This window comes from Meriones unguiculatus, chromosome 8, assembly GCF_030254825.1.
Source record: "Meriones unguiculatus strain TT.TT164.6M chromosome 8, Bangor_MerUng_6.1, whole genome shotgun sequence".
NCBI classification, from domain to species: Eukaryota; Metazoa; Chordata; class Mammalia; order Rodentia; family Muridae; genus Meriones; species Meriones unguiculatus.
In genome coordinates this window covers 119,749,975-119,761,522 of record NC_083356.1, presented here as the reverse complement: position 1 = coordinate 119,761,522, position 11,548 = coordinate 119,749,975, and positions in this window count along the sequence as shown.

Sequence of the window (11,548 nt, the reverse complement as noted above, 5' to 3'; positions counted from 1 at the left end):
TTAGCTGCTCTTCCAGAGGACATGGGTGGACTCCCAGCACCCACACACTGGCTCACAGCGATCTGTAACTCCAGTTCTAGGGAGGTCCTAGGACGCCAGGCATGTACACAGAGCACAGACCTGTATTTGAGCAAAATACTCCTACACATAAAGTTTATCATAAATTTTAAAAAGAAAGAAATGGAATTCTAAAATTCTCCTATCCCCCTTCTTTTCTTCCCTTTTCTTTTCTGGAGACAAACTCAGAACCAGTCCAGGCCCCCTGCAGGGTTGAGGGAGGGGTTCTTCCCCTTAGAGGCACAGAGATTCTACCCAGGGCTTTAAGATTCAAGGTAAGCCAGTGCCCAGCCTTTGCAGACAGTGGATGTGCTAGTACTTCCTGGCAGCCTGGCGGAACACACTGGTGAGCTACCCAGGGCACAGCCTTGAGAATGCTGATGTGGATATCTGGGGCCAGAGAGAACTGCAATATTCAACTGGTGTGAGACAGCCATCTTTTCTTGCCAAGGCCCATTGAACCAACTCATCTACTGCCCCGGGCCTCCTTTTCAGAGCTGTGTAACTCCATGCTGGGAGCCATGTTAGTGTAAACTGAAAGCTTGTTTAGTCTCCCATCTCGGAACATGTCTGCTTTATTTAATCACCAACGCTGAAGATTAGCAAAGTGGACGCTGGACAGACAGAGAGTGCAAGACCTTCCCGCACGGGCTCTAAATACTCTCAAATGCCCCTTGGCCATCATGTATTTGCTCTTTGATCTTTCCATACCAGATCTAGGATTCCGTGAGGGAAATATTGTTAGAATGCTGTATGTACGTGGATGGTGGTGCAAGGACATTTTTAGGGAGAGATATTTGAGCAAACTTCTACCGGTGTGGACACCAACGACAGACCAAAGAACCAATTTTAGTCATTAATTAAACCTATCGTGGTAAAACAATTGGTTTAATTGAGTTTACTTACAGGGGTGTGAATAAGGGGTTACTTACGGGCTCATGAGCTACTTGTGGGCAGCTACACTACTGAAGAAAAAAAAAATCTCCCTCAGAAATTGTTAATTGATCATAAATCCTTAGAGGATGAGGCCGGGTGAACCCTCCTCCTAGATGATGGAAAGATAACAGGCCCCATATTGCGCTGGTTTCCGTGGCAGACTCAAGACTGCTGACCCTTCAATAAGGCAACAGCCATGTCAGCCCAGAGGACAAATCATCTTCTCACTGGGGAGAACCGAGCAGACAAATCAGGGTCCCACCAGATGAGATGGCCTGTTCCTGTAATCCCTGAACTTGGAAGGCTGGGGCAGGAGGATTGCTACAGGTTTGATGTCACCCAGGCTACAAAGTGAGTTACAGCCTAACTTGGACTATAGAGTGAGATCTTGTCTCAGAACAAAACCAAAACCCAACACAGCATTTTCTAGTTGTCTGCATCCTGTGACAAACAATTTTGATTCTCTACAAAAACCCCTGAATTTTAACAAGGCAGGACTTCAAAGGTCCCTGGGGATAGGAATCCCCTGCCACCCTCAAACACATCTCCCTCAGAGACACCCCTCTTCCGTGCTATCAACAGCATGGCTGCAATCTGGGGTCTCAGCTACCACTTGTTCATCTATCGGTTGCTAAGTGGAGCCAATGGGCGGAAGCTTGCCTGTGCCCATGAAGAAACGGTGAAGAATAAAGTGCCATTAAGATGTCTCCTTCCCACTCACCCCAGAGCTTGTCAACCTTAGCAAGTGTTATTGCCTTCGTTATAAACTCTGGACTCTGGTATTGGTTTTCAAATCCCAGCTCTGCCGCATAGGAGCCACGTGGCTGGGAGTCAATTCCTTAGTCTCTCCGGGACTTGGGTTCTCTGTTGCTGAAGCTGAGATGTTAATGGCATGTACTCTCTATGGTTTCATGGCTGATCCATAGGTACACAGGCTTTGGAATCCTGCCTGTCAGGTAAATAGTAAATTTTCACTTTGCCTAATTAATGATCTTGGAAATTTTTCTAAAAGCTGTTCTGTTCTTAGTGGCTAAATACTGTCGCATCGTACGGAGACACGAAGGTGGCCGGTAGCCTGGTGGTGAACATTTGGATCATTCCCAGACTGCATTCCTCACCAAACCTACGTCCCATGGGGGCACGAAGAATTTCAAAAAATAAAATGGCTGAGTCTATCCCCTTCATCCTTAGATGACTATTTCTTTGAGATGGTATTTCATTCTTATCTCAGATTGACCTGGAACTCATGTAACGTCAAACATACTTAAGGGGATCCTCCTGTCTCAGTCTTTCAAATACTGGGGTTGCAGCCATGTGAGTCATGCTTGGCTTCGTACTTAAAATTCTGATAGACACTGACACACTTCTAAATGCCACCCCTTCCTTTTTTATGTGTCTCCTTGGTGGCAGTGTGCTGGATTTCTGCCCGTCACTCTCTGGTCTGAGAACGACATTGTTTTCAAACACAGGCCTCATTTTTCTATAAGGTGGTTGGCCTTTTTCTCATACAGCCCCCCCTTTAAAAAAAAACAAAAAACAGAGAGCCTCAGTTACATCCTAAGCCTTTCTGTGAGTGATTAGCAATGCCTCCTGATTGATCTCACTTAAAGTCTCATTAGCCTGTGTGAAAAGGTTTTCACGACAGTAATTTTATCCGAAATGTTGAACAGAACAAATTTGACCGCTGCAAGGATCCGTTAACACTCACGCAAGCTTATCTGCCGTGTTGGGGAATGAGAGTTTATTGCGTCGTAAAAATGTTACCTTCCGCCTGTGTTAGGTGAGCGTTGAAAATTTTATGAGCTCTTCCTAACTAGAGTTATCAATAAATAATACTCAGATCTTGACTGGACTAATCCTAGATTGATGTGACTTATTTGATAAATCAACACCATAAAGAAACGCACGGCCGAGTGGCCGGACTGCTCAGGGAGAGAAGGCAGAAGCTAAGTCTGCATGACCGGGTCAGACTCCAAGGATGAAGAGCGCATGGTGTTGACCCTCTGAGAGTGGCCATCGTGAGAAAGGGAACAGCAGCCAGTTCTCCTTCCTGCAGAGCGGGTCTCAGTCATCACTCATCCGGGACACAGAGCTTCAAGCTTCATCTTAGTAGGGGTTTCCTGGCGGTCTCTGCCACTCTTTAGAGCTCATGTTCCTCTCTAAAGAGGCTAGGAACTTCCCAGACAGAATGTCAGCGAGCCAGGCCAGCCTGGATGCTAAGCACCCTGACTCGCCCTGCAGTGTCCCTCGGAAGTGTGGCCGTTTTCATTGTAGAGACAGAAAACCGAACTTCAGGGAGCTGGATTAACTTGGCACAAACCGCAAAGCGGGCAGGCCGTGAAAGGCTCCAGCCTGTCACGTGACGCTGAAGCCCCTACTCTTTCTTCCTTGCTCTTCTTGCATCTCTACGCTAGTCTGAGGCCTCCCAAAGCCCGAGATAACAGACGCGCAGCGCCGTGGCTGGTTTCCCTACTCTTCATCGCCCGTCCTCACCCGCTAGCAGTTTCTCACCCTCGCCGCTTAGAGTTCATGATTTAAGGTCTGAGCGCGCAGTAGTCCAGTGGTCCAGTGACTGCCTGCATGTCTGAGGCCCTTATAGACCCCAGGACTGCCAAAATCTCTAGACGGAGAGCTCAAAACTCAAAAGCTCTAGGCTGTCCGTGACTCTGAAATCCTGTACCAGCTGACATCTTTTTCTTGTCTTTCACTGCGAGGGTATGCACGTGTTTGTATGTATACAGGTGCATACGGACATGCGTATGGGGGTCAGAGGTCAATCTTAAGAGCCATTTCTTCAAGATCTGTCCATTGGGTTTTGTAGACAGGGGTCAAGCTGGCCGCCCAGTGAGTCTCAGGGATGCCCTACCTCCTGAACATTGGGATTTTAGGCACGCTCCGCCAGCCAGCTCTCTACACGGATGCAGAGGTGAAACTCGACTCCTCATGCTTTTGTGGCCCGAGCCATTCCTTCAGCCCCTCAGTCAGTTTCTTTTGCAGCCTCCTTTGTAAGAACTAGAAAATGGTATTTGGCGTTATTGGCAAACTACCTTGAGTAAGTGTATACGTGAGTGTGTATAGATATAATCCACCTGGTTGAAAATGAGTCTGGCAGCGGGATCAACCCTAGGAGTGGTTGGGAATTCTGTAAACCATCTCAGAGCACCACAGGGCCCTGGAGGAGTTTTTTGCCTCACCTCTTCCAGCATTTTGCTTGGATGGACAATGGGGTCACGTGATCGAATCTCTTTCTCGGCTGTCACGTGAGAAGAACCGATTAGACAGTGGTCACCGTGTCAGCATGGTTATGAATAAGGATTATTTATCATTTAAGAAAACCCCAAGCCCAGGAGATAAAGTGATGGTCTCCGTGCCAACCCCCACTTCCAAATCCCAGCAATCCTGTTGACTTCGTTAACAGTTGGTAGCGGTTCATTATTTCAGTTTTTCCCTACTTTTATTTTTCAAAATATCGAATGTTTGATATTTTTTACATGGATTGTAGGTTGCAGCTCTTATTCTACTTTTTAGATTTTTAAGAAGCCGGTGAAATCTAAGGCTCCTCTTCTCTTCCCCCAAATGTGTGTGCACATCCAGGGATGTCCTCGGTCCACTTGAAATTCACTCACAGGTTCCCGTATGAGAATTCCAGTCGAAGAAACCTAGGCTGTGGGTCTCTGGTCCAAAGGCTCTGTCCTATAACTTGAAATACAGCACCCTTTTGTGCCTCTACACTTTCCATAACATCTTTCCCCGATTCCTTCCACGTAAGAGCAATGTCTAAGGAAGCTGCCTCTCCATGAGCTTTACAAGTCCCCACATCACGAAGCTCACAGTGGAAAAACCGTTCTCCTTCCGCTCTCAACTGTGGCGCCCAGCGGCCAACTCTCTCTTGACTTTAGTTGCTTCTTTCAAGAACCCCCACCGCGTCTCTGTGTCCTACTCATAGCTGGCTTGTTAGAGAGGCTCCATTCGGTCTGTACAAGCAGAAAATGCCTTCAGCTTTCTTCAGATACGGGCTTCAAAATGTTCCATCACTGAGGCATACGGTGACACTTCCGGAGGAAAGTCTCACTGCAAATCGTTTTAGATCTAGGCCAGTTAATCCAGATCTCTGCATCTACTTTCAGCACATCCCATTCGGAGCCTCTCCCTTTCTTCTGCACGGCTCTGACCTCTCACTGAGGAATGCACAGTCAGGAAGACAGGGATGACCTGTACATCTACGTCCAATGCCAGAGGGCATCAGGGCCGCCCCCCATGCAGGGAAAAACTCATTTCTTCTTCCATTGCCTTGCTGCGCTGAGGAGCCCAGAATCGCCTGAGCTCAGTTCTAATTGTCCTGGAATCTCTGCTGCAGTTCCCAGGACCAGGTTCCGGGTTGTAACAATAGCGTTTATGGAAACCAACCTGATCCCAGCTTCACTGTACGTGTCTCTGTGTGTCTGTGTGTCTGTCCTTTCTTCATTACCTTACTACCCTTAGCCAGCATTCTGGGACTCATGCTGGGCAAGACTTGGGCATGGGACAAACACCCTTATATAAGATACATGTGCCTATTTTCCCAGAATTTCCCAACCTTCTTCATTCATGTGCTAGAATGTGCACTTGGTCATGACTTTGTTTCTTGGTTGAATCCTACCATGGTCTTGTGCCCTTCTAGGTCTATGAAAGCCACTGCCCCGGCCATAGCTCCGGCTGTTTTCAGCCTCTGCCTGTTTCAACACCTCCCCTATTGAACTTGAGCTACCGCAGAGCCTTCCACTTGCTTCTGTTTCACTCCAGCACTGTTTTCCCTCGACCAGGAAGATGCTGTCTGCTCCAGATGGGTTTTCCTTCGAGCCCACATGCCTCTCCCATCCTCCCTCTCCAAACCACGTCTTCCCAACGCAGCTGAATTACATTCCCTTGTAAGCATTTGCCCTGTATATCGAGACATAAAGAAAGGCTGCTTTCTAGCTCTCAAAAAAGCAGAAAGCCAGCATGAAGGATATTTCTTTTCTTCTGCTCTCACTTGGGACACTGAGTGGTGATTATAATTACTGTGTCACACAATAGGGTGGATTATTATAGCAGGATAACATGTTCCAAAGGAGTACTCAAGTCCATCAAAGCACCCCTCACCCACATTCGCTAACTTAAATGAAGAATTGTTAAAAACATATTCTCTGTCATTTGTCAAGTGTCCTTCCTGACTTTCCATTGTTTCACACTCTGAAAGGAAATTAAGGTGAAATTGTCTGAACTGCCCATCTCTAGACCCAGACCACATCCATACATATCCTGGGCCTCCTCTGTCCTGGGCCTGTCTGTACCACCCACATCCTCTCTCAGTGAGGAACCTTGGGCTCTGGGCACAGAAATGGGGTCTATTTTTTTTTAAGTGTCTAGGAATTATAGGATTTCCCTGGGAAAAGGCAAAGTTCCCAGTGCCTGGAATTCTAAGAATTCTATTTTCTTCAGTTTGAGGGTTTGTGGGGTCGGAGAAGCCTTCTGAGAAGGGAGGATTGGGAAGGGTCTCACTGTGACAGGCAAGATCAGAGGCAACCCTAAACTTAGGAAAACTTGGAGCAGTGAACTGAGGCTAGAACCCTGAGGCTGAGAGAGAGGACTGGACAGACCAGCACAGTGTGTGGGGACAGTCCCTGGACAGCATCCAGGAATCCCTGGGTGGGGGTGGGGGTTGAGGAGAAGGCTGGCATGATCAAGGAAGACTCTGAGATGATCCTGTGATGGTACAGTGTGAACTGGGGTCAAGAGAGGCAGAAGCCTGGCTTCTGGACCACCGAGGGTGGGGAGAGGGGGAAGGGACAGAGTTTGATAGTCATTGCTGTGGGTAGGTTTTAGTTCTCCTACGGCACCATCCTTTCCAATGTGGACAGGACCAATTCCAGTCTTATAAGAAAAAGACTGGCTCAGGGTAGGGGGACAGAGCATCCAAAGCCAATTGAATTCTGAGCAGGGAGCAAGCAGAATGGAAACTTTGTCATTTAGGTGGTGGAGAGGGACGTTACCTGCCATCTTCATTCCTGGGAAGGTGTCTCAGTGGCAGATGGAAATGAGGTCAACCCGAAGGTTGTGGGGGAATCGTGAACCAGAAACACAGGGAGACAGGGACATGGAGACCTAGAGAGACATGGAGACATCGGAGTGCTTCAGTCTTCACGTGAGTTTCTGAGTCCAGGGTGCCACCTCAGTTTTCCAAGTTAGGCCAGTGAGAAAATTAGGAAACGTGTAGCTGAAAGGCTCTGAGTTGATACAAACATTGTTCTTTTTTTAAGCCTTAATAGTATCTGAAGGGAAGGGAGAAAGTCAGAACTCAAACAATGCCAAGAATTTTTTTTTTAACTTTTAACTTTATTTATTTAGTTCTTCATTTTATATCCCAATTGTAGGCTCCATCCTTCTTCTCCCAGTCCCACTCTCTCTCTCCCTCTTTCCCCTTCTCTACCTATCAGGAAAGCCTCCACCCCCCCCCAACTAACCCACCCCAGAACTTGAGGCTGACTACATCCTCTTCCACCAAGGGGGAGTGATAGAAAAGCATGCAAAAGAGTCCATGGCAGAGACAGGCCCTGTTCCCCTTACTAGGAAACCCACAAGAAGACCAAGTTGCCCATCCGGTATACATGTGTAGGGTGCCTCGGTCCAGTCCATGCATGGTCTTTGGTTGGTGCTGCAGTCTCTGCAGGCCCCCATTGGCCCAGGTTACTTGGCTCTGTTGGTCTTCTTGTGAAGTTCCTGTCCAATCTGGGTTCTTCTATCCTTCCCCAGCTCTTCCACAAGGCTCGCTGAGCTCCACCCAATCACTGGCTGTGTATCTCAGCATCTGTTTCCATCCTTTGCTGGGTGGAACCTCTCAGAAGACATCTATGCTTGGCTCCCATCTGCAAGCACAGCAGAGTGTCTTTGTTAGTATCAGGGGTTGGCTGTCTCCCACGGGGTGGGTCTCAGGCTAATTCCAAGAATTTTGTCCTAGGGCACCCAGATACATGAAGCACAGTGACAAAGAAGCATAGAGCCATGCAGTTCTCCATGGATGAATAAAGTAGGAGAGAGGGGGTATTACAGCAGCAAAACAGCTACTTTCACATGTAATGTAGTCAGGTTTTCCATATGTCTAATGAGTTAATGTCTCTTAGACTAGAAACACACAATTACATCAATCCCTTTATGAGAGTGCTATCCCTAATTTATGGAAAAAGAGGGGGGGGTTAGTTAAAGTGAAAGAAAGTCGAGAGGACAAGACATGTGGGGGGGTGCAAAGTGTAATTCTTGCTCCTTTGTTCCCCTCAAGAATAAAGAGGACCTCAGCCTCATCAGAAGACGGCAGAGCATTGTGTCATAGGTCATCCCTGATGTATAGGTGTGTGCTTTGATTCGGGGGTGCAGTCAAGCTGGGCCAGAACAGAAGGAAAGAAACCATGAAATGCTGCCCTGCGCTTTCAGGAAGCTCCCCAGGCTGCAGACTATGATTACGGTGCAGAGACGTGGGCCTGTGTATTATCGTACTATGTGTGGCTGATATCTTCCTGTGCCAGAGCTTGGCTCTTGGCTCTTGAACTTGAGCAAGCATCTTTATTTAGTTGCAACTGATTGAATGAGGTGGCTGTGACCATATGTGGTTTCTGAGGTCTGGCTGGAGAAGCTGTTGAAGGCAGCTTTGGCCTCCTTCTTGCATCACCAACGCTGGCCCTACAGCTGCCAGGGAAGCAGGGGGACTGCTCCAAAGCCACCATTCTGTGGGAAACCCAAAGTAGCCCATGGAATCACACGACCAAACTAAAGAGCATGAAAGAGAGGAATACCAGTCTCCCGTGCCTGCTTCAGAGACCCCACAAAGGAGTGGTGCTTGGGCCTATTGCATCTAGAGCCAAAACTACCTCATCAAAACCTTCTTGAACTCCCAAAAAAATACTACAAGGGAGCTAGGGACCACAGTGCATGCCCAGTTCCCTAGAGGCTGAGGGAAGAGGATCACATCATGAGTTCCAGGTCAGCCTGCATTAAGTAGCAAGACCTTGTCTCAGAACACTAAAACCAAATCAAAATGGAAGATGCCAAGAAATGGCTTGTTCTTCATCAGCAATGACTTGAACAGTTGTGGAGTCTTCAGGATGGGGTTTTGGCTAGTCTGGAAAATTTGTCAGACCCCAGATATATTTTGCCAATTCCTGAACGAACTGCTTCTTAGTATAATTGACTTCACCTGCTTCGAAGAGCAAATGCTTAAACTTATCCCACACAGATGCTTTGAGATGCTTGTATTCAGCACTCTGCCTCCAAAAAGGGCAATGAAGACACAGGCTAGATTTCTATCGGAAGATATAGCTTCATGCAATTAGCAGAACTCAAATTCTAATGTAAATCGCTTGCATTTGGTTTTAATCATTTCTCTAATGGAGAGAGAGAGAAAAATGAATTATGTATTATGCTAGCTTTAACCACAGGAAGTGTAAGACAGTCACATATATACCAATGTGAGGCTTGTTATGCTCTTAATTTTCCAATAACAATGAAAAATTTTTGACAGTGCACAGATTAGGTGCTAGATAAATGTTCCGGGAAGATTACATTATGTAGCTTTTGTAACTCAATGTGGTGGAATATTGCATTTTCTGGCCACAGAAAAGAGAGCGAAATGCAGTTATTAGGATCATTGCAATATCTATATGCGTGTTCTCAAATATAAATGGCGTACTATAAACATAAATCATCCAACTGCAGTGTGATTATGTTGAAATAATACAACAGAGACACAAATGAAGAGAAATGCCTTTGAACTGCTTTTCCTGCTATGAGATTGGAACCTCTGGCACGAAGACCAGAATTATAATTGGAAAACTGAGTAAATACTGTGGTGATAGTTTTAACCCAAGAAAAGCACCAATTTCTTCTAAAGTGAAATTGAAGCTGCACGCTCCTATTTATCTCACCAGGCACTTCCTCTGCACTGTATAAAATAGCCAGATCACTAACAGAAATAAGCTAAGATGGTAGCTGCAATTGGTGATAAAATTTAAATCTGGCAAGGTGGTTAAAACTAAAAAGAAGCAACGGTTTTTGTCTGAAAGGCTCCAAATAAGAGGCAAAATACAGGGGTCTCTTAGTGTTTCATTATCTCTGTCAGCCCTCAAGAAAAGCAGAGGCAGTAGTGGCTGGCAAACGAAATAGACAGATTTTGTACATTTTGCAAAGCGAGTGAACTCCTCGGCCTCTGCTGTGCCCCAGCTGTCAGGTTCTGCCCATACTGCACAACAGGCTGAAAAGTGTGAAAATTGCTTCTTTTCCTGTAGGGACTGATTCCAACAGGACCATTTACAGTGTGGCCAAAGCACTGTGACATTTTACCACAGAAGCCAGCAATGGAAATCCTGGATGGGAGAGGCAGGAAAAGAAGTGCAAGGAAAGGGGTCAGAGCCATTTGGTAGCCCTCTTATTCTTACTGTTAAACAAATCCATCTCTTCCTTCCTCCAAAGAGAACCACGAGGGGCCTTAAAGCTTCTGGTCCTATTGAGGCAGCACGGTGTCCCTTCTTACCAGGAATCTCTTATAATACACCCTTTTCTACCCTCAAATGTGACCTTCAGGCACAGTGAAGCTGACCATAAAGAAGTTCCCACAAGTTTCTTCTTCGTTTTGTCAGTTTCCTGGCACTGTGACAAATACCTAAGGTAAATTAAGTTAAAAAAGAAGGAACATTTATCTTGGCAGACAGCCTCAGCGGTCTCCATCCCTGGTTGCTTGGCTCCATTCCTTTGGGTTGTGACAAGGCAGTTCACCATGGCAGTAGAGCAAGGTGGGGTTTGCTTGTTTGTTTTTTGTTTTGTTTTGTTTTTACATCCTTTCTCCCTTAGTAACTCCTGCCCCTCCCCTTTCCAGGGTAGTTCTCTATGGAAGACAGAACATGATGGTCCTTTATTCCGAAGGAGACATGGACCCCTCAAATGTTTTTCAGTGTGACCCAGAGAGTTAGAGCAGAAAACTTATTCATTGGATTTTTTTTTTTTTTGGGGGGGGAGAGCAAAAACAAAAACCAACCAAATGAAAACTCCCAATGGCATACAGCAACAAAAAACTCATGGCCCAAAGTTTGAGGTGCTACAAACTGTCCCCAGCCTGTTCCTGGGCCTTGCATAGTCCAGAGCTGTAGATCACTCACAGCTTTCCCCAGGAGGAGACTTTTTTTTTCTCTAGCTGAGCTGTAAAGCCAGAACTTGGAAAGGAGAACCGTGGGAGAGCAGCTACTAGTGAGCAAACACCAGCTGGCCCCAACCGGGTCTTGAAACAAGCACGCCACAGCTCTCTGGGAGCCTTCACATGGGCTGAGGATGCCAGGCTTTCAAGCCACACACCTTGACCTTCCTCTTGTGAGAAAACCAAGTATAGGATTTAAGAAAGTATTTTGGGCACTGAGAAACCATGAAAAAAATAATAATAAACCCAGGGAGGAAAGTATGAGACATATTAACAAATGAGCAAAGAAATGAAAGCAAACCCAAAAGGTTTCAAAACTTCCAGAAGGCTGGTTGGAAAACTATGCAAGAAAAAAAAAAT